The 25,460-nt window shown below is 44.0% G+C and overlaps 2 long non-coding RNA genes across 2 annotated transcripts; both read left to right on the forward strand.

The window, feature by feature from the left end:
* Positions 1–2,291: 2,291 nt before the first annotated feature.
* Positions 2,292–2,773, forward strand: LOC138680687 (uncharacterized). The gene is made up of 3 exons (XR_011321731.1): positions 2,292–2,397; positions 2,482–2,568; positions 2,734–2,773. It is a non-coding gene; the product is annotated as an uncharacterized lncRNA (long non-coding RNA).
* A 67-nt stretch (positions 2,774–2,840) lies between these two features.
* Positions 2,841–4,283, forward strand: LOC138680688 (uncharacterized). The gene is made up of 3 exons (XR_011321732.1): positions 2,841–2,929; positions 3,076–3,235; positions 4,161–4,283. It is a non-coding gene; the product is annotated as an uncharacterized lncRNA (long non-coding RNA).
* The last annotated feature ends 21,177 nt before the right edge of the window (positions 4,284–25,460 follow it).

The following is a 25,460-nucleotide window of genomic DNA, read 5'->3' on the forward strand; positions in this document are numbered from 1 at the left end:
TGGTTGCGCCATCTACGATCACGACCGAAACTGGTGACGGTACTCTGCCGACCCCCGACCCCGCAGAACCCAGCACTACTACCCCGGCGTGTGGTGTCTTGCTTGTGGAATCTGTCACAAGCACCGCCGTTCGTACCCAGACCACTAATGACTTGATGATGCCTGAGAGACAATCCACAGACGTTAAGACAGTGTGGGACGAGAGCACCGAGCCAGACCTTCCCCAGACGGGAAGTGGTCACTACCGGCTGATGTCTTGTCACCTACCATAGGAATAAACCTCGAAAACCTGACACATGCATATAGTTAACTAACTGTTTCCCTGCTCTTTTGTTACTGAACCCATCTAGGGTTAATCCTTAAAGGGGCCCCTTCGTTTACCCGGGATCCCTATTGTTTTATATTTTCTCTTTTTGCACAAGTTCATCACTGTTGAAAAGACTGCCGAATCATGGACGGTGAATGATTCACAAACTGTGTTGTACATAGTTCGCACCCTCTTAAGGGTGCTCTCTACTGGTTTTACAAGGAAAGAAGACTTTGCGAAGACACGATTCCCGATGACGACGTGGAAGTTTCTTGAGTCTTGCAGTTCCTTAAGTGGCTTGATGAATGTTTGAACTACCTCAGAGAAGACTGATTCTCCCTCTTAAAGGGAATGTTACTTGTTGCCTTTTGATAATGATCATAGATACAAAGAACTAAAGAAAGCAGCACTCACCCCAATTCTTCAGATATGAGCAAGTCCTTTAATCGGCATGGCACAATGTTCCAAACTTGGTACAGTACAGGCTACGGCATGAGAGGGAGGTGGTGCGGGAGGGTGCAGTGACGAGACAGACGACGGCCGTTTCGCGCGGAGGCGCTTCTACGGGTTCATGTGAGTTATGCTGGTGATGTCAGTTCCTTTTATAGGAGTGGACATCACACATGTGCTACATATAAACATAATTATTTAAAAACAACATCACTTGTTCTTCTTAGGCTACGTTCACATTAGCGTCAAACGACGCTGCGTCGTCAACGCACGACAACGCATGCGTCATGCGCCCCTATCTTTATCATTGGGGACGCATGCGTTGCGTTGTCGTGCGTTTTCGGTAAAACGCACGACGCATGCGTCGTTTCACCGCACCTGGGTGGCGTCGGAGACGCTACCATGTTGCATTTTTGTAGCGTCCAAAAAACGCACGCGTCGCACTTGCGTCGCTCGTGCGTCGTCAATGCGTTCAATTTCCCATTAAAACCTATTGACAACGCACTTGCGTCGCGGGTGTGCGTCGTGCGTGCGTTGTGCGACGCATGCGTCGTTAGATAAAATGAAACAAAAAAGTGTCTAGACAGTGTCTAGACAGTGCAAACAGTGAGAAAAACATCCCCCATATATAAAGAAAATGTTGGATTGTTTGTCACTTCTGCTGCAGGCTACACAACAGACTAGACACATTACAATACTGTCTTTTCATCCGCTGTCCAGAGATGTAAGTATAGAATGATTCTGTGCATTTTCTACATGTTTTTTAAAATTATTTTTGCAAGTTGTGTATTATATTCTGCACTGTGGTTAAAGATATTGTGGTATTTTTAGTCTGGTTGTGATGTATGGCGTTGTATAGGATGGCGTTTCATTGTCTGCGGCCTTGATTATTGTTCTTTCCAGGATAGATTTTTCTTTTCCATTTTTTGGTTTGGTGGTGTTTTTTGTATTCAGTTGTGATGTTTTATTCTTCCGTTATATGATGGCGTTTAATAGTCTCCGGCCCTGTCGGTTTTATTGTAAAGTATGGTAGTATAGAATGATTCTGCGCCCTTTTATTACATTTATTAATTTTTTATTGCAAGTTGTGTATTATGTTCAGCACTGTGGTTGTGTAAAGACATTGTTGTATGTTTCTGGTTGTGATTTATGGCGTTGTATGGCCTTTTATTGTCTCCGGCCCTGTCAGTTTTATTGTAAAGTATGGTGTGTTATTAATGTTTCTGCCCTTAATTTTTGGGGGTTGTTAATTTTTTCCTTTCAAAAATCTATTGTGTTTTTTGTGTTGCTCCATGCATACTGTACTTTTAAAAAAAAAAAAAAACTCTTTTGGGATTACTACATTGGGTCTGTTGTAGATTAGTTTTCTTATCTTTAGGCTTTTGTACTCTGGCATTGGGTCGTCTCTGCCATTGTTTCTTTAATTTAATCAATGTGGCAGTGTTGTTTGCTCAGCGTTAGTTCAGTTGGAGTGCAATGTTCTTTGTGGTTTAAATGAATATTTTTTTTTTTTTTATATATATATTGCTGGATTGTGCATAGGAGCATAGGATCAATGTTATTTTGTTCTTTATTTCAGAATTGCATTAGTCATGGCCAGCGGCAGCGATTCGAGCAACACCCCACCGCTGAGGAGTCCGGTGAGTACATGATCTACTATTGCTTACTATATTCGCTGTCATTTGTAGATGGGTCACTCAACTTTTTGGTAAACTATTTTGCAGGCTTCTTCAAGTGAGGAGGAGGACCAGGAGGAAGAGAGGGAGCAGGAGCAGAGACCACGGGGCCAAGCTGTGGTTGCAGGACGGAGAGTAAGTTTTTCTTTCAAACCTATTCATTTTTTTTCTGTAATTTTTTTGTTTTTGCTGGTATGGGGGTGGTGGGAGGGGGTGGTGGTGTTTGTGGTAGGTGGCGGTGGAGGAGGTAGGGACAATTTTTTTTTTCTTGCAAACATTAATATTTTCCATTTATTCTAGGTTTCACAACGGGCCCTGGATGAACCACTGGATATTGACATGATGGTGGCATCCATTGAAACACGGGGCCCGTTGTGGGACAGCCGTGACCCCCGGCACGCAAACCAGGGCATATTGCGGCGTCTGTGGTTAGAGGTGGCACAATCGCTGTGGGATGGCTTCGACAGCGCTTCCCCCAAGGCCAAAGCTAGTTTCCGTAAGTATTTCCAAAATGCTGCTGTGACCCATCATGCCAGGATTACACAACCGTCTGTGATGTCTTCTATTGGGATTGCACACGGTTGCGTAATCGTTTTCAATATATTATCTAAAACCTTTTTTATTTTTTATCTTTATACACAGTTAAACAATTGAGGACCAGATGGCGCTCCATGAAGGACCGCTTCAGGAGGGGCCTGAAAAAGGAGGGACAGACCCGTAGTGGTGCTGCAGCTTCAAGGACCTCGGTGTACAAGTACAACCGTATACTGCAGTTCTTGCGACCGGTCCTTGAAAGCAGAGAGTAAGTATAGTACCTATGCACACACCTAGTTTTTACAACATGCATATTCACATACTACATTCCAGCCACGTAGCTTATTGCCCAGCCATTTATTTTGGCAAGTACAAAGTATAGAAATGAAGAAAAAAAGGCAAGTTCACCGAGGCATGAAACATAAAAAATACATACTTTTATCCTCTTCAATCATAAGCAGAGGATGAAACATCAGCACAATACAATAGACACTATCTACGCGTTTCAGGAGACAGGGAACATCAGACCTGAAACGCGTAGATAGTGTTTTTATTGTATTGTGCAGATGTTTCATCCTCTGCTTCTGATTGAAGTGAATAAAGTATTTTGTTTTTACTTTTCACGCCTCGTTGACCTCAAATTTTTTATTCATTTCTGGTCTTCTCACACTTGACACAGCGGCTCCCTTCTGGGATTACTACAATGGTGAGCTTGACTTACTAGCAATTTCCTTGAAATCTGAAGTATACAGAACACAGAAAGATAGTAGATTGGCCATGCCCAGCCAATATTTCATAGTGGAGTAGTATAGTGGCTATCCAGGTGTATCCCAGATTTTTTTTACACAAAAAAGTAAAATATAATAGATACGGCATACATTCCACTGCAAAGCAGGTTATGTTCCCATGGTTGCTCAGCTCGCAGGACCTGTGATGACGTCTCGGTCACATGACCGTGACGTCATGGCAGTTCCAACGTAAGCATAATTGTCTGGCGTTACAAACCGCAACCATGGGTGACTATTTTGAATAAATAAATGCATTTTTTTTTAATATTGATGGTGCATGTGCAGTGTCAATATTAAAAATAGGTTAATATTAATGGCGGCAATGGATACCTGGCGGTAAAGTTTATTAATGACGCATGTGAAATGTGATATTTAGTATACTAATGGTTTCCTTATGTTTCACAGAACACACAGCAGCACCCGCGAGACTGTCCGACCCTCTGGAGCGGTCCTTTGTGAAGCGCCATCTGAACTGTCGCAGCCATCCCACAGCGAGAGCAGGTCTGCACCACCACAATCTGGCGAACCAGCAGCCGGTCCATCAGATGTTCCCCTGGCCGAGGCCTCTGTCGCTCCTTCCTTCGGGTCTTCCCGACAGCCTCGGACAGGGCGGTCATGCCCAAATTTTTACATTTGAGCACCGTATTTCAGAATGGTTTCAAGGCGCTGTGCGATAAAATGTTCAATATCGAACGGCGTCTTGAAAACATCGAAACGGATCTCTCGAGGCCGGCCAAACATTTTTTTACTGCCATTCACAACGGCATGGTTGAACATCTTACGCCGGAACTCCAGATTTCGGTCATGCAGGGCTGCAACAACGTATATGTCACTGCTCTGCAGCAGGCTCGGGTCATGCAGTCAGCGACAAATGTGCCCGCAGTACCATCGCTGGCTGCCATGACTCCGACTCCTGCTGCAGAGCACCACCACAGAGCTCCGCGTGCCGAGGGCAACCGCCACCGCCACCGCCACCGCCACCACAGAACAGAGCCCCAAAGTTCAGAGCATGACAGGCCTTCAAGGGCACACAGACGGGAAGCCGACCCACACCCAGAGGGAGAGAGGAGGAAGAAAAAGAAGAAGACGACGACGACGACAAGCACTACGACCTTGGCTATGGCTGCTCCCAAAACTACCACCAGAACACAGCCTGGGTCGACCCGGAGCACACCAAGTACCCAGGCTGGGTCTACACGGAGTACACCCAGTACCCAGCCTGGGTCTACAAGGAGTACACCATCTACACAGCCTGGGTCTACCCGGAGCCGGAGTAGCCAGCCAAGGACACTGGTCGTCCCTCCTCCTCCCTCACCTCCTGCTTTGGCAGTCTCGCCACCATCAACTGCCTGGATTGATGTCGGCATCCCGTCTAGTGTGATAGAGTATGCTGCTTCCTCCCCCTCGTCCTCCTCCTCGGTCTCCTCAACACCCCCAAAAAGTGGGGGATATCAATCCCCTTTAATAGCAGATGTAGATACCCCCTAATTACATTTTCCCATTTTTTTTTGTGTCCCTAAATAAAACTGTTATTTTTTTAAAAAAAAAATTCGTTTTTATTGTCTCAAATAAAGCTTGCACCAAATCACACCTTGCGCCGTATACACAAATCTTGTCTTTGTAACACCTGATGTGCAATGTCTGACAATATTTTATCAATTTTTTTTTTTCATTGTTTTATAGGGCTGTCGCTCAGTGTACTATCAGATGTTACAAACACAAACAGCATTGCTCAATATGTCAAGTTTAAAATGTACCATCAAACAACGATTTCAGTATAGATAAAGTTGGTTTTTGTGTGTAACCAACGTTATCCTTTCTGAAATCGTAAAACGATTGAGCACCTGCTGTGAGATTTTTGGTGTTAGCGAATGATTTGGAATTTTTTGGGGTAACTGATCACACGCTGTCATTGTTGGATCGGCGAGTTAGACACCGATCCAGCGATGTCTTTGTTTTAAACAAGGGAATATTGGGTTACTAGCGCAGTGTTTTAAATACTCAACTAAAAAGTGAACAATACCCCACAAATATAAAAAGGTGTCAACCACGTCCCTCGCCATCATCTTTCCGCACTGACACTGTGATTCCCGCCCGTAAAGCTGAGCACACCGTTGACTTAATAATAAACGCTGTGCTGTGCTTTAGGGCTGGCACAGTACGGGAAGCTGACGGCGATGGACGTGTCACACACCGGAATATAATGTTTTTTTGTATTTTTTAAAATTACATTTACAATGGTAAACATCGTGAGTGCGGCCATGCGCTTCATAACATTACCCAGATTACACGGGACTTGCTCTTTTTTGGTCGCTGGAGAGCTGTCTGTGTGACAGCTCTCCAGCAACCACGCGGCAACTAAACAACGATCTCGGTCCAGTCGTATCACTGGTCGGTATCGTTGGATAATAGTTTTATTAATGTACCTTAAGAATATTACATAGTAACATAGTAACATAGTTATTAAGGCCGAAAAAAGACATTTGTCCATCCAGTTCAGCCTATATTCCATCATAATAAATCCCCAGATCTACGTCTTTCTACAGAACCTAATAATTGTATGATACAATATTGTTCTGCTCCAGGAAGACATCCAGGCCTCTCTTGAACCCCTCGACTGAGTTCGCCATCACCACCTCCTCAGGCAAGCAATTCCAGATTCTCAGTGCCCTAACAGTAAAGAATCCTCTTCTATGTTGGTGGAAAAACCTTCTCTCCTCCAGACGCAAAGAGTGCCCCCTTGTGCCCGTCACCTTCCTTGGTATAAACAGATCCTCAGCGAGATATTTGTATTGTCCCCTTATATACTTATACATGGTTATTAGATCGCCCCTCAGTCATCTTTTTTCTAGACTAAATAATCCTAATTTCGCTAATCTATTTGGGTATTGTAGTTCTCCCATCCCCTTTATTAAAGGAGGGCATCCTTTGTACTCTCTCTAGTTCCATTATATCCTTCCTGAGCACCGGTGCCCAAAACTGGACACAGTACTCCATGTGCGGTCTAACTAGGGATTTGTACAGAGGCAGTATAATGCTCTCATCATGTGTATCTAGACCTCTTTTAATGCACCCCATGATCCTGTTTGCCTTGGCAGCTGCTGCCTGGCACTGGCTGCTCCAGGTAAGTTTATCATTAACTAGGATCCCCAAGTCCTTCTCCCTGTCAGATTTACCCAGTGGTTTCCCATTCAGTGTGTAATGGTGATATTGATTCCTTCTTCCCATGTGTATAACCTTACATTTATCATTGTTAAACCTCATCTGCCACCTTTCAGCCCAAGTTTCCAACTTATCCAGATCCATCTGTAGCAGAATACTATCTTCTCTTGTATTAACTGCTTTACATAGTTTTGTATCATCTGCAAATATCGATATTTTACTGTGTAAACCTTCTACCAGATCATTAATGAATATGTTGAAGAGAACAGGTCCCAATACTGACCCCTGCGGTACCCCACTGGTCACAGCGACCCAGTTAGAGACTATACCATTTATAACCACCCTCTGCTTTCTATCACTTAGCCAGTTACTAACCCATTTACACACATTTTCCCCCAGACCAAGCATTCTCATTTTGTGTACCAACCTCTTGTGCGGCACGGTATCAAACGCTTTGGAAAAATCGAGATATACCACGTCCAATGACTCACCGTGGTCCAGCCTATAGCTTACCTCTTCATAAAAACTGATTAGATTGGTTTGACAGGAGCGATTTCTCATAAACCCATGCTGATATGGAGTTAAACAGTTATTCTCATTGAGATAATCCAGAATAACATCCCTCAGAAACCCTTCAAATATTTTACCAACAATAGAGGTTAGACTTACTGGCCTATAATTTCCAGGTTCACTTTTAGAGCCCTTTTTGAATATTGGCACCACATTTGCTATGCGCCAGTCCTGCGGAACAGACCACGTCGCTATAGAGTCCCTAAAAATAACAAGTAATGGTTTATCTATTACATTACTTAGTTCTCTTAGTACTCGTGGGTGTATGCCATCCGAACCCGGAGATTTATCTATTTTAATCTTATTTAACCGGTTTCGCACCTCTTCTTGGGTTAGATTGGTGACCCTTAATATAGGGTTTTCATTGTTTCTTGGGATTTCACCTAGCATTTCATTTTCCACCGTGAATACCGTGGAGAAGAAGGTGTTTAATATGTTAGCTTTTTCCTCGTCATCTACAACCATTCTTTCCTCACTATTTTTTAAGGGGCCTACATTTTCAGTTTTTATTCTTTTACTATTGATATAGTTGAAGAACAGTTTGGGATTAGTTTTACTCTCCTTAGCAATGTGCTTCTCTGTTTCCTTTTTGGCAGCTTTAATTAGTTTTTTAGATAAAGTATTTTTCTCCCTATAGTTTTTTAGAGCTTCAATGGTGCCATCCTGCTTTAGTAGTGCAAATGCTTTCTTTTTACTGTTAATTGCCTGTCTTACTTCTTTGTTTAGCCACATTGGGTTTTTCCTATTTCTAGTCCTTTTATTCCCACAAGGTATAAACCGCTTACACTGCCTATTTAGGATGTTCTTAAACATTTCCCATTTATTATCTGTATTCTTATTTCTGAGGATATTGTCCCAGTCTACCAGATTAAGGGCATCTCTAAGCTGGTCAAACTTTGCCTTCCTAAAGTTCAGTGTTTTTGTGACTCCCTGACAAGTCCCCCTAGTGAAAGACAGGTGAAACTGCACAATATTGTGGTCGCTATTTCCTAGATGCCCAACCACCTGCAGATTTGTTATTCTGTCAGGTCTATTAGATAGTATTAGGTCTAAAAGTGCTGCTCCTCTGTTTGGATTCTGCACCAATTGTGAAAGATAATTTTTCTTGGTTATTAGCAGAAACCTGTTGCCTTTATGGGTTTCACAGGTTTCTGTTTCCCAGTTAATATCCGGGTAGTTAAAGTCCCCCATAACCAGGACCTCATTATGGGTTGCAGCTTCATCTATCTGCTTTACAAGTAGACTTTCCATGGTTTCTGTTATATTTGGGGGTTTGTAACAGACCCCAATGAGAATTTTGTTACCATTTTTCCCTCCATGAATTTCGACCCATATGGACTCGACATCCTCATTTCCTTCACTAATATCCTCCCTTAAAGTGGACTTTAGACAAGACTTTACATAGAGACAAACCCCTCCTCCTCTCCGATTTTTACGATCCTTTCTAAACAGACTGTAACCCTGTAAGTTAACTGCCCAGTCATAGCTTTCATCTAACCATGTCTCGGTTATTCCCACTATGTCAAAGTTACCTGTAGATATTTCTGCTTCTAGTTCTTCCATCTTGTTTGTCAGGCTTCTGGCGTTTGCGAGCATGCAGTTTAGAGGATTTTGGTCAGGTGAGGTGGAAGCAATGTTCACAGTGTCGCCACTATTTGACTCTGGACGTATTCTAGCATCCTGAGTACAATAGTGTTAACTCTGTCGAGTTTTGCAATCATGATCGTCTCCCTCCTTGTCAAGCCAGGTTCCATATGAAAATAGTCTGCAGGATTAAAAATGGTTAACAAGGTGGGAGCCGATCATGTTATACGTCCAAACTATGGTACACACGGCTGAAAAATTTATTTGTTTTGTCACAGTCCATTTGGGTACTGGTGCTCACATAAATTTTGTGGGACACACATTACTTTCACTAAAATTGGATTTTACAATTCTATTACTATGGAAAAACATATGGGAGATTTTTTTTGTGAAAACGGAAAGGCACAAGAACTTTATTTCAAAACACAACGCATTAGAAAATCAGGGGACATTATAACAATAACCAAACATAGGATGGTTAAATGACATGGACTCCACAGTGTTTACATGACATCATAATAACAAGATGAATTAAACCATTTGATCTTGCCATGAAACACGGCCAACATCTGAAACAAAGTATGCAGCAAATTGGTCCCTCATATGAGCAATCTCCACAGTTGTCCGCAGAGGATGATCTTGATAATCAGGCAATGGATTTGGTATGGGTTCATCGAGTTCCATGTTGACTCTCTCTTTATCAATAATAAAATTGTGGAGAACCACACACGCCTTCACCACCTCATCCACTGTCTCAATTTTCAAATTTATGGCGGATCCTAAGATACGCCATTTGGAGACCAGGATGCCAAAGGCGCACTCCACAGTTCTTCTGGCCCTGGACAGTCTATAATTAAAAATAGTTTTGGTGTGGTCCAACCCCCGACTGGAGTACGGTTTAAGTAGGTTGCCACTCATTTGAAAAGCCTCATCCCCAACCACAACAAATGGCAGGGCCGGTTCTTCGGTGTTGGGAAGAGGTCGTGGCTGGGGGAAATTAAAATTGTTCTCGTATAATCTTCGGCCCATGTCTGACTCCTTAAATGTCCGTGAATCATTTGCACGGCCAAACGCTCCAATGTCCACAGCGAGAAACCTGCAGTCCGCACCTGCAATTGCCATGAGCACGGTGGAAAAGTATTTTTTATAATTAAAAAAAAGAGATCCACTTCTTGAAGGCTTGGTAATCCTAATGTGCTTCCCATCCACGGCTCCAATACAGTTAGGGAAAGAACACACTTGTTCGAATTTTTGGGCGTTGGCCTGCCATATTTCTGTTGTAGGGATGGGTAAAAATTCCTCCCGGAGGTTGTCCCACATTGCGCGGCATGTGTCGGCAATAATACCAGACAGTGTGGAGACTCCAATACGAAACTGGAAATGCAGTGATCTCAAGGTCTCTCCGGTAGCCAGGAAACTGACAAGAAGAAAAATAAATAAATATAATTAATTAAATTGTTATGAAAGAATTTTTCATTTTTAATTACAATCCCCCACCCCACAAAACAAAAACACGTTACTTTAAAAAATGGCAAGAACATATAAATCCTTCACATTCCATTACGTACCGTAGAGTCACCAGCAGACGTTCCTCGGGGGAAATTGCTTTACGGAGCTGCGTGTCCTGCCTGGAAATGGCTCCTTCCACCAGACGCAGCAGATATCGGAAGCTGTTTTGAGACATCCTGGTGTACTCGAAGTATTTCTCCTGGTTGTCATTTAACTCGCCAAACAGACAATGGTAGGCTCCACGACTCTCTCGGACTTCCACTATAGGGTGTAGCCAAAAACGCCGACGACTCCTTCTCCGTAGTTTGTCTCTTTTCCTCTGTTCATGACAGGCAATTGCATAAGCAATAGCAAGGGCTAATTCCAGCTCAAAATTGAGGTAGATACTCTCCATGGGACGATCCATCTTGATGCTCTATGGTTGGAAATAATCTATGCCGGGGTATATATACCACTATTACATTAATACCCACCCTCATCTACCCATTGGTGGCATTATCGATTGTCTAGACACTAGACCCACCCTCTTCTATTCATTGGTGGTGTTATCTAGTGTCTAGACACTAAATTGTGTCTAAAGATATAATCATTGTTTGACAACGCATGCGTCGTAAAACGCAGCGTTTTTTGTAAAAACGCTACAAAAACGCACCAAAAACGCTGCGTTTTACGACGCATCCATCCGACGCTTGCGTCAAAAAAGGTGCGTTTTTGCGTGCGTTTCCGATGCGTCGTGCGTTGCGTCGGCGACGCAGCGTCGCATGACGCTAATGTGAACATAGCCTTACACTGTAATTCAAACGGATTAAATAAATACTGCCATGTCCAATTTATCATTTAGACCCCATGGACCTTGTGCATTCGTTCTAAGAATCCATCTGGCAACCAATAATGTTTTACATTATCATAGCGCCCACCCTAATCATACGAAGAATAGTATCCCTTACAGCCAGATGGTAAGATTGAGGAAAATTAATAACTGCGAGGAAAGCTATAAAAATCAGATACAGGAATTAAAATTGCGCTTTAAAAACAGGGGTTATCCTAACCACATACTGCAGCAGGCGGAATTACGGGCGGCTAGCTTGTCCCAAATAGATCTCCTGAGAAGGGGTAAGAATAAAAAGAAGTATAGTAGGCCCGATAACAGCAATGTCAGCGGTATTTTTTCGTTCGTGTTTAAGCATAGTCCTCTTGACAATGAGATTCACGCGGCTATACACAAAAATTGGCATGTGCTAACTAACGATTCAGATTTTCGTAATTTAACCAGATGTAACCCTCGTTTTGCCTATAAACGTTCGGTCAATATAGGGGATCTGGTGATAAAAAATCGCCTTACCGGTGTCTAGCAGCCGGAGAAGAAGGACGCATGGTGGAGAGCTCCTCCAGCAATAAGGAGGAAAAAGGTCTTCCCCCAGACCCTACACAAACGTGGACCACCAAATTTTAGTGGGCAATTACATATGGACTAAGGGAGACCCCCAGCGGGTGATCCCCCATCCACGAGGAGCCGTTGCACCGGACCCACGGGCTTGGAGCGGCCTTACAGTTCTCCACTCCGGGCACAGACTGACACAGCAGGTGGTGCAGGACGAGGTGAGCGGCGGTTGTGGGAGGCCCGTGGACCCCAGCCGAACTGAGGGGGCAGTGAAGAGGGGACCCTCCCGCCCTTGGATTCCCTGCGGCGCCCGCCGAAAGAACATTGCGGGCGAGCCCAGTTAGAATCCCCGCGGGTGAATCCCAGAGAAGCGCGCGGTCCGCGCTCCACCGGTTCCATCAGGCTCTGCAGGGGGCACGGTGCGGCTCGGCGGTCTGGGCGCGGTGAGCATCTGCGGGGAGAACGCCGCGGCCGTGCTTGGTCGGAGCCCCTGCGGGTGAGTCCCTGTGGAGTGCGCGGGCTGCGCTCCACTGATCCCCTCAGGCTCTGCAGACGGCTCGAGGAGGCTCGGCAGGCGCGGTGTGCACTCACAGAGAGAGCGCCGCGAACATCCTGGAACCCCTGCTGGGAAAACCCTGAAGTGCGCACCTCACTGAAGAAGAGGACAGGGAAGGTAGGACTACTAAAGGTGGGATAGGAGAACCTCCCCAGGGTACCCACCATTGTGCCGCCAGTGTGGATTGGTTTCCCGCCATTGAGAGGGTGGACGCCATTTTGGGGACGGGACTCCTCATAAAGAAGCACCATTTCAGGGCGGACGTGCATAAGTTACCTGGCACTCCTGCATATTGTTTTGCTTGTCATCCTTGCTGCAGAAGCGGTGCAACCACCCTACCATAGCTCCTTACAGGGTTGTCATTGTGACTTATTTACATTATTATCAGAAAAAAGAACTGCAGCACACCGTGTAACAAGCCTATAACTTACAAGCCCAGACCTCTGGTGACACCTAGTGCTGGTATTGTGTATAACAACTAAAGGTTCCTTTTCCTAGTCCAGGACATTGTATATGCCCCACTAACCTCAAGATCATAACTAATGCACCTCGGAGGGGGCTTGCTGATGGGGGGCTTTGTCTGATGTGGTGACCGCTGCACCCCCATGCTCCCCTGAACACTACCACGGGCAATTAATAGCAGCAGATACATATGGGTAAAGCTAAGAAGACTTCTGGACAACCCATAAGCTTACACAAGGAACCTCCTATAGAGGACATGGATCGATTCTTAAACCAACCACTTCAAACAAGGAACACCAGATCAGCAATGTCGCAAACACCGCACAAAAATAGTTCCTCCCCAAAAGAATCACAGACCTCACACGTCTCTCCTAAAAAAACAACAGACAATGGTGGGGGAGATGTAGACATATCGGAGGACATGAATATAGCTGAACTGAGTAAATACATTAAAGCTCTTCCAACTAAAATGGACCTGGAAAGTTTTGCGTGTAGGCTTGAGAACTCATACAAAAAGGAGATATATAACTTACAGACAGAATTCACATCGCGTATAGAAGATGTGGAAAAGACACAAGAGGATATTTCACAGGAACTTCAGGCGCACAGAGAAATTTTAATGGACCACACCATGAAACTGGAGGAAATGTCATCTGGCCTTGAGGATCTGGAGAATCGCAATAGGCGCAACAATATCCGTATACGTGGCCTCCCAGAATCTGTCAGTCCTCGGGACCTAGACCGTACAGTTCAGAGAATATTTCTGGACATTCTCGGTGACCACGAGGACAACACCATTGAGTTTGACAGGATCCATAGATCCCTTGGTCCTAAACCCACGTCTGAGGCGCGCCCTAGAGATGTCATCTGCAGGGTGCATTATTTCAGAATTAAGGAGGCCATCATGATGGCCTCTAGGAAAAAGGGATCCCTCCAGTTTGAAGGCCAACCAATTCTACTTCTATCAGACCTATCCAGGCGCACCCTATTTCTGCGCAAAGCTCTGAAACCCTTGCTGGAAGTTCTCAAGGAAAGAGATATCCCTTACAGATGGGGGTTCCCATTTCAACTAACAGCATTCAAAGGTGGCAAAAGTGCATACTTTCGCCGGATTGGGGACCTGGCTAACTTCTTAGGAACATTTGAACTCCCATTAATAAATCTTCCAGATTGGCCTCAGGCTCCGACACTTCCTGATGCTCCTCCGAGGTGGCTTAAGGTTCCCCGTTCCAAGAATCGTCATACCAACGAAGGCTCCTCAGATCCCCCATGAAGTTCTCCTCTCTTCATTTGTTCCATCTTCTTCTTAGTTTCAATTAGTTTCTATCCATTGTTGCAATATGCCCAGATACTTTGCTGCATCTGAGTGGTCCCATGATCACTTATTGTTATTGGGCTGAGTCTCCTGGCGGGGCGGTTTGTCTCGCCATGGGCTCGCCTTAGAGGTTTGATCCTAATTTTTTTTTTTTTTTTTTGAGCACCCGAGTGCGTGGCGTCTTGTCTGTCATCGGTGAATTTATTCCCCCCCCTTTTTCCCCCTTTTTTTTTTTTTTTTTTTGTGTTCTCTGATGGCATGCGGGACGTCTCGCCGGTGCAAGGACTATTATCCTATTCAATCAGACATTACATGTTTGCAAATCCTCATTTATGGGACATATCAAGTTCGGGGGGGTTGGGGGGTTCGGTATCTCCCTTGGCTTCCCTTATCCACCTAAGGTGCACGGGCGAAGGGAAGGGAGGAGACTTCTTCTTCTCCATTCTTTTGCCCTAACTACACAGATGCATAGTCTAACCTGGTGCGTCAATCCTAACGCACCTTCTTTTATGTTTTCCATGCTCTATTATTTCTTCTTTACCCCACCTTTTTCCCTTCCCTCCTATTGTTTCTTCCCTACTACCCTTGGCTGTCGCGGGTTCTGGCGGACGGGGCTCATGGTGTTGCGGGTTGGCGTGGGGATATTTGATAATGGATGAAATTAAATTTTGCTCCTTCAACGTTAAGGGGCTAAATATACCAGAAAAAAGACGTCGGGTCCTATTTGAGAGTCACAAACAGAGGGTCTCTGTGCTACTGCTCCAAGAGACACATTTCAAAACTGGTGTGGTTCCAAACTGTATCACAAAAAATTACCCCAAATGGTATCATAGCCCGAATCCATTTTCAAAGTCAAAAGGCGTCTCAATAGCCTTCCACAAATCCTTTGTGCCTGAGATCTTAGACTCACAAATTGACAAAAACGGCAGATATATCTTCCTACTCATCACATGGGCAGCACATAAACTTGTAATTGCTAATGTATATTTTCCAAACCAAGGGCAACAGAAGTTTGGAGCCGAATGCAAAAGACGTCTCGAGGAGTTTGCTGGTTCCTCTCCTGTGATACTTGGGGGCGACCTTAATATTCCTATGAACCCTGCGGTGGATGTCTCTTCGGGTAAGTCCTCATATCCTGCATCTTCTATTAAAAAAATAAGATCCCAGCTGCGCAACATGAGACTGGTAGATGTCTGGAGGGTTCTTAATCCAACAACCAAGGACTACAGCTTCTTCTCACAAATACACAACACTTATAGTAGAATAGACTATTTTTTCGTTTCACATAAGTTACTCGACATGCAGGTAAAGGCGGATGTGGGGTCGATACTGTGGTCAGATCACGCTCCTATTTACCTAACAATCTCACTTTATTCCGCCTCGAGACCAGGCTTCTCGTGGCGTCTGAATGAAAATCTGTTACAGGATCCCATATGTAAATCCAAGATTGATCAAACAATTACAGATTTCCTGACTGACCACGAGGAAGACACCACGTCCCCCACTGTAAAATGGGAGGCTTTGAAAAGTGTAGTAAGAGGCGTCCTCATCTCTCATGGCGCTAGGTTAAAAAAAGTAAGAGCGGCAGAAATACTTAGCTTAACAGAACAAATCCACCAATTAGAAAATAAACACAAACGAGACCTTGAGGCCAGCACATTTGCCAGGCTCTCCTCGGCCAGACAAAAACTGCTATCTTTAATAGACCAAAAATCTAAATGCCTCAGAGAAAGACTCAAGAGCCGTTTTTACCAGCTAGGCAATAAAAGTGGTAGACTCTTGGCCAGAGCCCTTAATCAACGTAATCCCAATACCTACATTTCTTTTATTAAAAACAAAGAGGGGAAGAAAGTGTTTAACACCAAAGATATTCTCTCCAACTTTAGCGAATACTATAAATCTCTATACAACATAGCGGGTCACTATAAAGAGGCTCCACTACATTCTCTCCGTAACAAAATCAAATCATATTTACAGGAACATAAACTACCCACTCTGCCAGAAGGCGATCTACTAGATCTTGAAAAGGAATTCTCAGTGGAGGAGGTGTCTGAAACCATCAGCGCCCTGAAACAGGGCAAGAGCCCGGGCCCTGATGGGTTCTCGGCAGGCTTCTACAAGTCGTTCAACTCACTGCTTAGTCCAATACTTCTGAAGGCTTGTAATTTTGTCTCTCTTGGGGGCTCTTTCCCTACACAGGCACTCATCGCTCACATAACAGTTCTTCCTAAGCCTGGCAAACACTCTTCTATGTGCGAAAATTACCGCCCGATCTCTTTAATAAATCAGGATATCAAAATATATGCAAAAATGTTAGCCAATAGATTATGCCCTCTTCTACCAAAACTAATAAACCAGGACCAGGTGGGCTTCGTCCCAGGGCGAGAGGCAAGGGACAACACAATCCGAACCATTTCTCTAATTGACAGAGCGGGCAGAGAGGGGGACCCCCTGTGTATCATGTCAATAGATGCGGAAAAGGCCTTTGACCGGGTCCATTGGGAATTTATTTCCCAGACCCTAGAGGAAATTGGCCTAAAAGAAAACATGCTGCGTAGGATCTCCGCCCTATATTCTTGTCCTAGTGCCCAGGTCAAGGTAAACGGCACATTATCGGAATTGTTCCCGATCAGGAATGGTACAAGGCAGGGGTGCCCTCTCTCTCCCCTCTTATATATTCTAACAATGGAGCATCTAGCTGTGGCCCTGAGAAACAACCCATCAATCACTGGTATAAAATTACGTTCTGAAGAACATAAACTAGCGCTTTTTGCAGATGACATCCTGCTATACATTACATCCCCCTCTACGAGCCTACCAAATATCATTTTGGAGCTACATAAATTCGGCCACCTAAGTAACTTCAAAATGAATTCCCATAAATCCGAAATCCTAAACATTTCACTCCAACTCCCCTTGGTGGATCAATTAAGGAGGTCCTTTCCATTTAAATGGTGCTTTGATTCCCTTACTTATTTAGGTATTAAAATAACAAGCAAAACTTCTAAACTGTTTGAAACCAACCTTACACCAACCCTACAAAAAACAAACTCAGACTTGGAGAGATGGCACAGGCTACAATTGTCCTGGCTGGGTAGGATCAATGCAGTTAAGATGGACCTCTTACCTCGCCTCTTATATTTTTTCCAAACAATCCCCCTATACCTACCAGCTTCCTTCTTTTCCCGCCTTAAACAAATAATTAGTCGTTTTATTTGGTCTCATAATCGGGCACGTATTTCATATACAACATTAAGTAGATCTAAACTGACAGGTGGATTGGGTCTCCCGGATCTCGCGATTTATAGTTATGCATCAATAGGAACCTGTATCCTAGACCTTTATCACAGTAAAAACAACAAAAAGTGGGTAAACCTGGAAAACGATCTTAACGGATGTGACCCCCAAGTTGTTCTTTGGACAGGAGGCAGGGGGCTAGGATCGGGCACCTACATACCTTTCCTCACGCGAAACATATTGCTTCTCATTAAAAACCGGAACAAAGACCTTCAGATCACAACTCTCCCAGGCCCCTTAATTCCAATTTATGACAACTCTGCTTTTCCAGCAGGGCTGAATAGAGAGACATTTCTAAATAAGAGAAAAGACTCCAAACCCATCATCCATGATTACTTAAAAGAAACTGGGATGAAGTCCCTTCGGGAATTATTCCCGGAGGAAGAATCTCACTCTACCGATTGGTTCTTCTATGAACAACTAAAAAGTTATATCCACTCAATCTCTAAACAAACCAATATCTACAGGCCGCTAACTCCCTTTGAGATGCTTTGTACATCAGCAAACCCCCCGGATCATACTGTCTCGCTGCTATATAAAATTTTCCAAGAGGGGAGGGCTCCACTGCAGGGTTGGCAATTGTTTTTCTCGAAATGGGAGGGCGATCTGGGAAGGCCCTTGTCATCTGAAGACAGGGGAAAAATTCTTCTCTTCTCTTCCAGATCGTCATTATGCGCGGTATCACAGGAGAGGAGCTATAAGATTCTAGCAAGATGGTATAGATGCCCCGCCATGGTGCATGCGGTGTTCCCCACGACCCCTGACACTTGCTGGAGATGTTTAAAGGAAATAGGCTCTTACATGCATATCTGGTGGGATTGCCCCCCCCGTAAAGGATCTGTGGTTGGCCGTCTTTGAACTTCATAATAAGTTGTCTATCACACAGATCCAACCTTCAGCAGGTCTAGCATTGCTGTCTCTATGCGACCTATCAATATCTAGGTTCAAGAGGGGTATCCTCAGACACTTTCTTACCGCAGTCAGAAATCTAATCCCTAGGTTTTGGAAACAAGAAAAATTTCCTACCCGTACAGAATTTGTGGCAGAACTTAATAGCATCTATAGAATGGAGCAGTTGATAAACCAGTCACCAGGTAACGTAGAGAAAACCTACAACATATGGGCCCCTTGGATCGCTTTTAGGGAAGCTCCTGAACTGGATCTCTGGGTTTCCAGAACCTGACACACTATGTAGCTTATTGTCGTATGCCTTCGGGCCCTATCTCGGCATGTATCCTGTCCGCTGGGCTACGGGGGTAGCCACACTCCTTCCCTGAATTCCTCACCCCCTCAATTACCCTTCTCTTCTTCTTCTTTCTACCCTCTTTTCTTCCCTCTATCTTACTTTCTATGTTTGTCCTCCTCATATCCAGTTTTGATTACACATATTATATTTTAAATATTTACAAAGAAAGCTAAGAATTGTTACCAACTATCCCGGTAGTTCTTTAATGTTAATAATTCATAATTTTGGGATAGTCAAGAGCATTATTGATAAGAAAAGTATATCGCAAGAGATAAATGTAACTATGCTCTTCTTGTTTGACTTAAAATTATTGCCTATCATTGCACTGATTTATAAGTTTGTACGGTTTACCTTTATTCTTTACTGCTGTGACCAATAAAAATGATTTATACAAAAAAAATCGCCTTACCGCCGACAATAATAATTGGATTAAGAAATCTTTGCCGCAAGGTAATTTCAAGTGCGGCAATTGCAGCATGTGTCACTTACATAGAACTAACAATCCGCTTAAAGTGGGTACTCTATATCACACCGTGAGAGACTTCGTGACTTGTAAAAGTAAATTTTTAGTGTATGTGATCTTCTGTCCATGTAACCGATTTTACATTCTCAAAACTATTAGACCCCTAATGGTTAGGTTTCGGGAGCACTATAACTCTATTCTGACAGGGAAGGGGCGAGTACGCCTAGTGAAGCATATACAAGATGCGCATGGTGGCGACCCCTGTTCCCTGAGTTTTGCCGGCTTGGAAGTAGTTAAATTTCCCCAGCAGGGTGGCAATCATAATAAATTATTATTGCAGTGCGAAGCCAGATGGATTCTTAGAACGAATGCACAAGGTCCATGGGGTCTAAATGATAAATTGGACATGGCAGTATTTATTTAATCCGTTTGAATTACAGTGTAAGAAGAACAAGTGATGTTGTTTTTAAATAATTATGTTTATATGTAGCACATGTGTGATGTCCACTCCTATAAAAGGAACTGACATCACCAGCATAACTCACATGGACCCATAGAAGCGCCTCCGCGCGAAACGGCCGTCGTCTGTCTCGTCACTGCACCCTCCCGCACCGCCTCCCTCTCATGCCGTAGCCTGTACTGTACCAAGTTTGGAACATTGTGCCATGCCAATTAAAGGACTTGTTCATATCTGAAGAATTGGGGTGAGTGCTGCTTTCTTTAGTTCTTTGTATATATGTGGATTACCTATTCTTTAAGCAAGCACCTCCCTACCTTCAGTGGAAGCGTAATCCGTCCAGCCTTCTATTGGGATTTTTCCCCCGCAGCTGCTTTGATTCACAAAAGCTCCTTCAGTGCCGATCAGCTGTGTTTCTTCTTTGCCTGAGCATACTTTTGATAATGATGCCCTAGATAGTAAGATAGTGATAATGTTTGCATAGTAGATGCCATGTAGCTAGAAGAGCTAGAAAGTGAACCCGTAGGGGTTAGTGAGTCTGAGAACCATAGAGAGATGGTTGCTGTGGACTTAGAAGAAGAGAGGCAGTAGGCCCGGACTAATAGCCAGGCGGTCCTGCATCTGTGTGAAAGTTAGAAGAAGTAAAGAAAACGTTAGATTTGTACTGTAATGTTTTATAGTAGGCCTTTAGTGGGTTCAGCTTATACGCCCTTAAAGGAGAGGTTAGAATATTGTTCAAAGATTTGCACTTGGTAGAATACCCGGCTGGGTAATAGGAATTATTTATAGTCAGTAGCATAGAATGTTATTTAAAATATTTAAACCTGTTTCTGTTTGTAACGTTCAAGTGACCTCACCTCCCATAAAGGGAAGCATTGTAATATTTACTTGTTCAAAGCATTTAAAAAAATTTTATGTCGTTTTCTAACATGTATTGTTGTTCTTCTTTTCCAAGTCCGGGAGTACTGGATTTGACCGGGGGGGAGTGCAGCGCCCCAGAGACCTGGTCGTTGCAGTAATGTCGCTCTGGCCACTAGGGGGAGCAAAAGGCACTATGTATTAGGCCACTCCTCACACTGGTAAAACTAGGGGTTGGATAGGAAGTTAGAACAGAACGCAGCCTGGGAGAGTCCAGGGAGGACCTGTCAGGGGTGGGTTCCTGACAGGGGCCTAGCAGAACGAATAGAAAGCAACGGAGCCGCGCCTGCACTACCTTGCGGCGGCATCCTAAGAAAGGACATGAATAGAAGGATATTGTGGAAAGTGAGAAACGAGATCAAGCACAAAGGAGAGCCAGTAGGAGTCATGCCCCGAGAACGTCAACATCCTACTGAGACGCGTAGCTGGTGACCGGAACACCCAGGAAGTAACTGACTTTATGCCTTACTTCAAATACCGCAGGACAGTTAATTATAGGTTGGCTGTCTACCATACATCACCTAAGCAGACATAGGGGGCAAGCGTGGAAAGGGGCGTCTCTAGGGTCCCAGAATAGCTCCGAGCCTTCCCGTCAAACGGGTGCGTCCTATCCAGATAAACTTGGGGGATGGAGAGAGAGAGAGAAAGAGAAAGAACGAGAACAGAATTTGTGAGGACTATCCCGAATGCTCAGCAGGGAAGAACTACAACACACAGGCGCTAGTGGTAGGCAACGATCACGAGGAACACTGATCTATGATTCTATAGGAAACAACCTAGGTTGTTTTGACCTGGTGGTTAGGAGCACCAGGAATGACCTGATAGTTAAACCTCAAACAGGACAAGCTCTGGGATGTGGGAGCTCTGCTGACCGCAATCCCTAATCCTATCACACACACTAGAAATAGCCGTGGAGCGCTCCTGACGCTCCCTAGGCGCCTCGTCACAGCCTAAGAACTAGCTAGCCCTAGAGATAGAAAATAAAACCTACCTTGCCTCAGAGAAATTCCCCAAAGGAAAAGGCAGCCCCCCACATATATTGACTGTGAGTAAAGATGAAAGTCACAAACGCAGAAATGAAACAGGTTTCAGCAAAGGGAGGCCAGACTTACTAAATAGACAGAGGATAGGAAAGGTAGCTTTGCGATCAGCACAAAAACTACAAAAGACCACGCAGAGTGTGCAAAAAAGACCTCCGCACCGACTAACGGGCGGAGATGCCACTCTGCATCCCAGAGCTTCCAGCTAGCAAGACAAAATCATGATATCCAGCTGGACAAGAAAACAATGAACGAATTAGATAATATCAGGAACTTAGCTTCTGCTGGAGTAGACAGGTCACCAGAAAGATCCAAGAGCGAACTGAAGCAATGCAGAAACATTGACAGCTGGCATGGAGTAACGATCTAAGTGGAGTTAAATAGAGCAGCAAACCAAAGGATAAACCCCGTCACCTGTGTAAGGAACCTCAGAAGCAGCAGCTCCACTCACAGCCACCAGAGGGAGCCCACGGACAGAACTCACCGAAGTACCATTCACGACCACAGGAGGGAGCTCGACAACAGAATTCACAACGCTAGGTATTTTCGGCTCCGGTTGGAAGGACACAGATCTGATCCAGTGACCATCTCTGAACCATAGATATGTTTGGAGAAAGCCTGGTTTGGGAACCGCTGGTTGCCTAGGTCAATAGAGATGGTCAGATAAGCCAGGTGGTGGCTCTCGTGTCAACTGGCTTTGGACCTTGTATGGACTCTAGGGACAGTTCTTGGTCATCTCCCTATGCTTGTCGTTACCTCTTCTCTGTGTGTATCACAGGTGGAATAGCGACCCTGGGAGCTCTGACATCATGTCATACTGGAAATACGTGGAGATGCAGTGATCGTTTATATGCGCCCATGTGGCTTTGGACCTTGTATGGACTCTATGGACAGTTCTTGGTCATCTCCCTATGCTTGTCATTACCTCTTCTCTGTGTGTGTATCACAGGTGGAATAGCGACCCTGGCAGCTCTGACATCATGTCATACTGGAAATACGTGGAGACGCAGTGATCTTTTATATGCGCCCATGTGGCTTTGGACCTTGTATGGACTCTATGGACAGTTCTTGGTTTTTTCCCTATGCTTGTCGTTACTTCTTCTCTGTGTGTATCACAGGTGGAATAGCGACCCTGGGAGCTCTGAGATCATCTCATACTGGAAATACGTGGAGACGCAGTGATCTTTTATATGCACCCATGTAACCAAGCAATCCCAGCCATGGTGGGATTGTTCTGTTTGCTATTGTGTGTTGTGGTTCAATAAAGTATTGCTACACTGTTTTACCTTAACCGTGTGTTGTCTGTGTAGTGTATTGCCCACTGGGAGATAGAGCGGGCGTTCAATGGTATGAGCCGTGGTCCATGCAGTCTTGCTAATGACAGCTGGGCCAGCGGACGAGAGCACCCACTGACCCCGTTTCTCCACACCATATATGCCTTTATTTCATTCTGGACCTTATACAGCTACTCTTTGTCAAAATTGTCTTCTTTGCCGTTCTCCACCAAAACATGGTTCCTCAAAAAACATTAACGAAAGAAGATGCAATTTTTTTCAATGCTCAGTTTAAAGTACAGTATACTCAAATCTTAAACTCAAAATACTGGGACATCAGAAAACTAAATATAGCCACTGTAGATGTTTTGACTTGTATTGAGAAGGGGGTGAGAAATTAATGCACAAGAATGACCTCAAAATAACCTCAAGCATAGTGGATAGAAAATGCTGTTAAAAATAAAGCAAAACACAATAAACCAACTAAAAGACAATGTAGACATAGTTCACCTTAGGCTGTTATTTTCTTCAATTTCACTAGTAAAGCAATTGGAAAAAATAATATCCAGCTTCCTGTAAGTTGGAAGAAAGTAAAGATAGGAAACATTACAACATTGGAGATTAAAACAGTATCTGGCAAAGGTTCCTTTTTTTCTTTCATAGAGGATAGTTGCTTAAATTGCAGTAAGGCCAATATATTGTAACAATATACATGTAAATGTAATATATAATTCTTTAAACACTAACTTAACTTCAACTACCTGTCTGTATGATGCCAATTTATAGTTGTTCAAAGAAAAAGTATGCAGAACTCACCAAGGCATGTGAAATTTCAGTCCTTAATTGCGTGACTTTCATATCAGATGGTCAGGTGCATAGGCATGCGGAGGGGTGTGAGGAGGGGACTGGACCCGTTGAAGCATGGAAACGCAAAACGGCCACCATCCCCTTCATCCTCTCCTCGCACCCCTCTGCATGCCTATGCAACCGACCATCGGATATGAAAGACACGCAATAAAGGTCTGAAATTTCACATTCCTTGGTGATTGCTGCATACATTTTCTCTGTTTAAAGTTTACATGTGGACATATGCAGAGCAACATTAATCCATGCTGTCAGGCTGATATTCAGCTCTTTCCCTGGCTCACCCCCTCCAGACTAAATATTTGGGCTATGCACATTGGTGATGCTATCCTGGAATCCTGCAATTTATTATTGTGCTTACTATAGTTAAAAGAGTTATCCTATGAACATTTTTAATAAATAGATCTTGAAATATTAACAAGTTCCACAACTGGATGTGCTTTAAATAAAATGTTGCTGTGCTGAGATCAACTTATAAAAGGCACCACTGATCTATTATGGGTAACTAGCTGTGTCCGAGCATGTACAGATACTGCAGCTGATGGTCGCACATAGACAACTTCATGCAAGAGGAGGAAGTACAGGTGCTTCTCACAAAATTACAATATCATCAAAATGTTACTTTATTTCTGTTCTTCAATACAAAAAGTAAAACTCATATGTTATACAAAGTAATTGCAAACAGTGATCTATTTCAAGCCTTAATTTCTGTTAATGTTGATGATCATCGCTAACAGCCAATTAAAACCCATACATCATTATCTCAGTAAATTAGAATAATTAACAAAAAACAACTGCAAAGTCTTCCTAAACATTTTAAAAGGTCCATTAGTCTTTTTCATAGGCTCCACAATCATGGGGAAGACTGCTGACTAGTGTTGAGCGATACCTTCCGATATTCAAAGGTATCGGTATCGGATGGTATCAGCCGATATCCGATACCAATGCAAGTCAATGGGACACAAATATCGGAAGGTATCCTGGATGGTTCCCAGGGTCTGAAGGAGAGGAAACTGGGATCCATATTCATGTAAAAAATAAAGAATAAAAATAAAAAATATGGCTATACTCACCCCTCCGAAGGACCCTGGCTGTCACAGCTGCGAGCATCTGCCTCCGTCCCTAAGAATGCAGTGAGTTAAGGACCTTCGATGACGTCGTGGTCAGGTGACCGGTCACCTGACCGCTCACAGGACCGTGACATCATCGAAGGTCCTTCACTCACTGCATTCTCGGGAACGGAGGCAGACGCTTGCAGCGGTGACAGCCAGGGTTTGCCGGAGGGGTGAGTATATCCATATTTTTTATTTTTATTCTTTATTTTTTACATGAATATGGATCCCAGGGCTTGAAGGAGAGTTTCCTCTCCTCCAGACCCTTGGAACCATACGCACCGCACACGCCGATTCCGATTTCCGATATCGCAACTCGGTATCGGAATTCCGATACAGCAAATATTGGCCGATACCCGATATTTGCAGTATCGGAATGCTCAACACTACTGCTGACTTGACAGATGTCCAGAAGACAGTCATTGACACACTCCACAAGGAAGGTTAGCGACAAAAAGTCATTGCTATAGAAGCTGGCTATTCACAGAGTGCTGT

Source organism: Ranitomeya imitator, chromosome 5, assembly GCF_032444005.1.
Source record: "Ranitomeya imitator isolate aRanImi1 chromosome 5, aRanImi1.pri, whole genome shotgun sequence".
Lineage (NCBI taxonomy): Eukaryota > Metazoa > Chordata > Amphibia > Anura > Dendrobatidae > Ranitomeya > Ranitomeya imitator.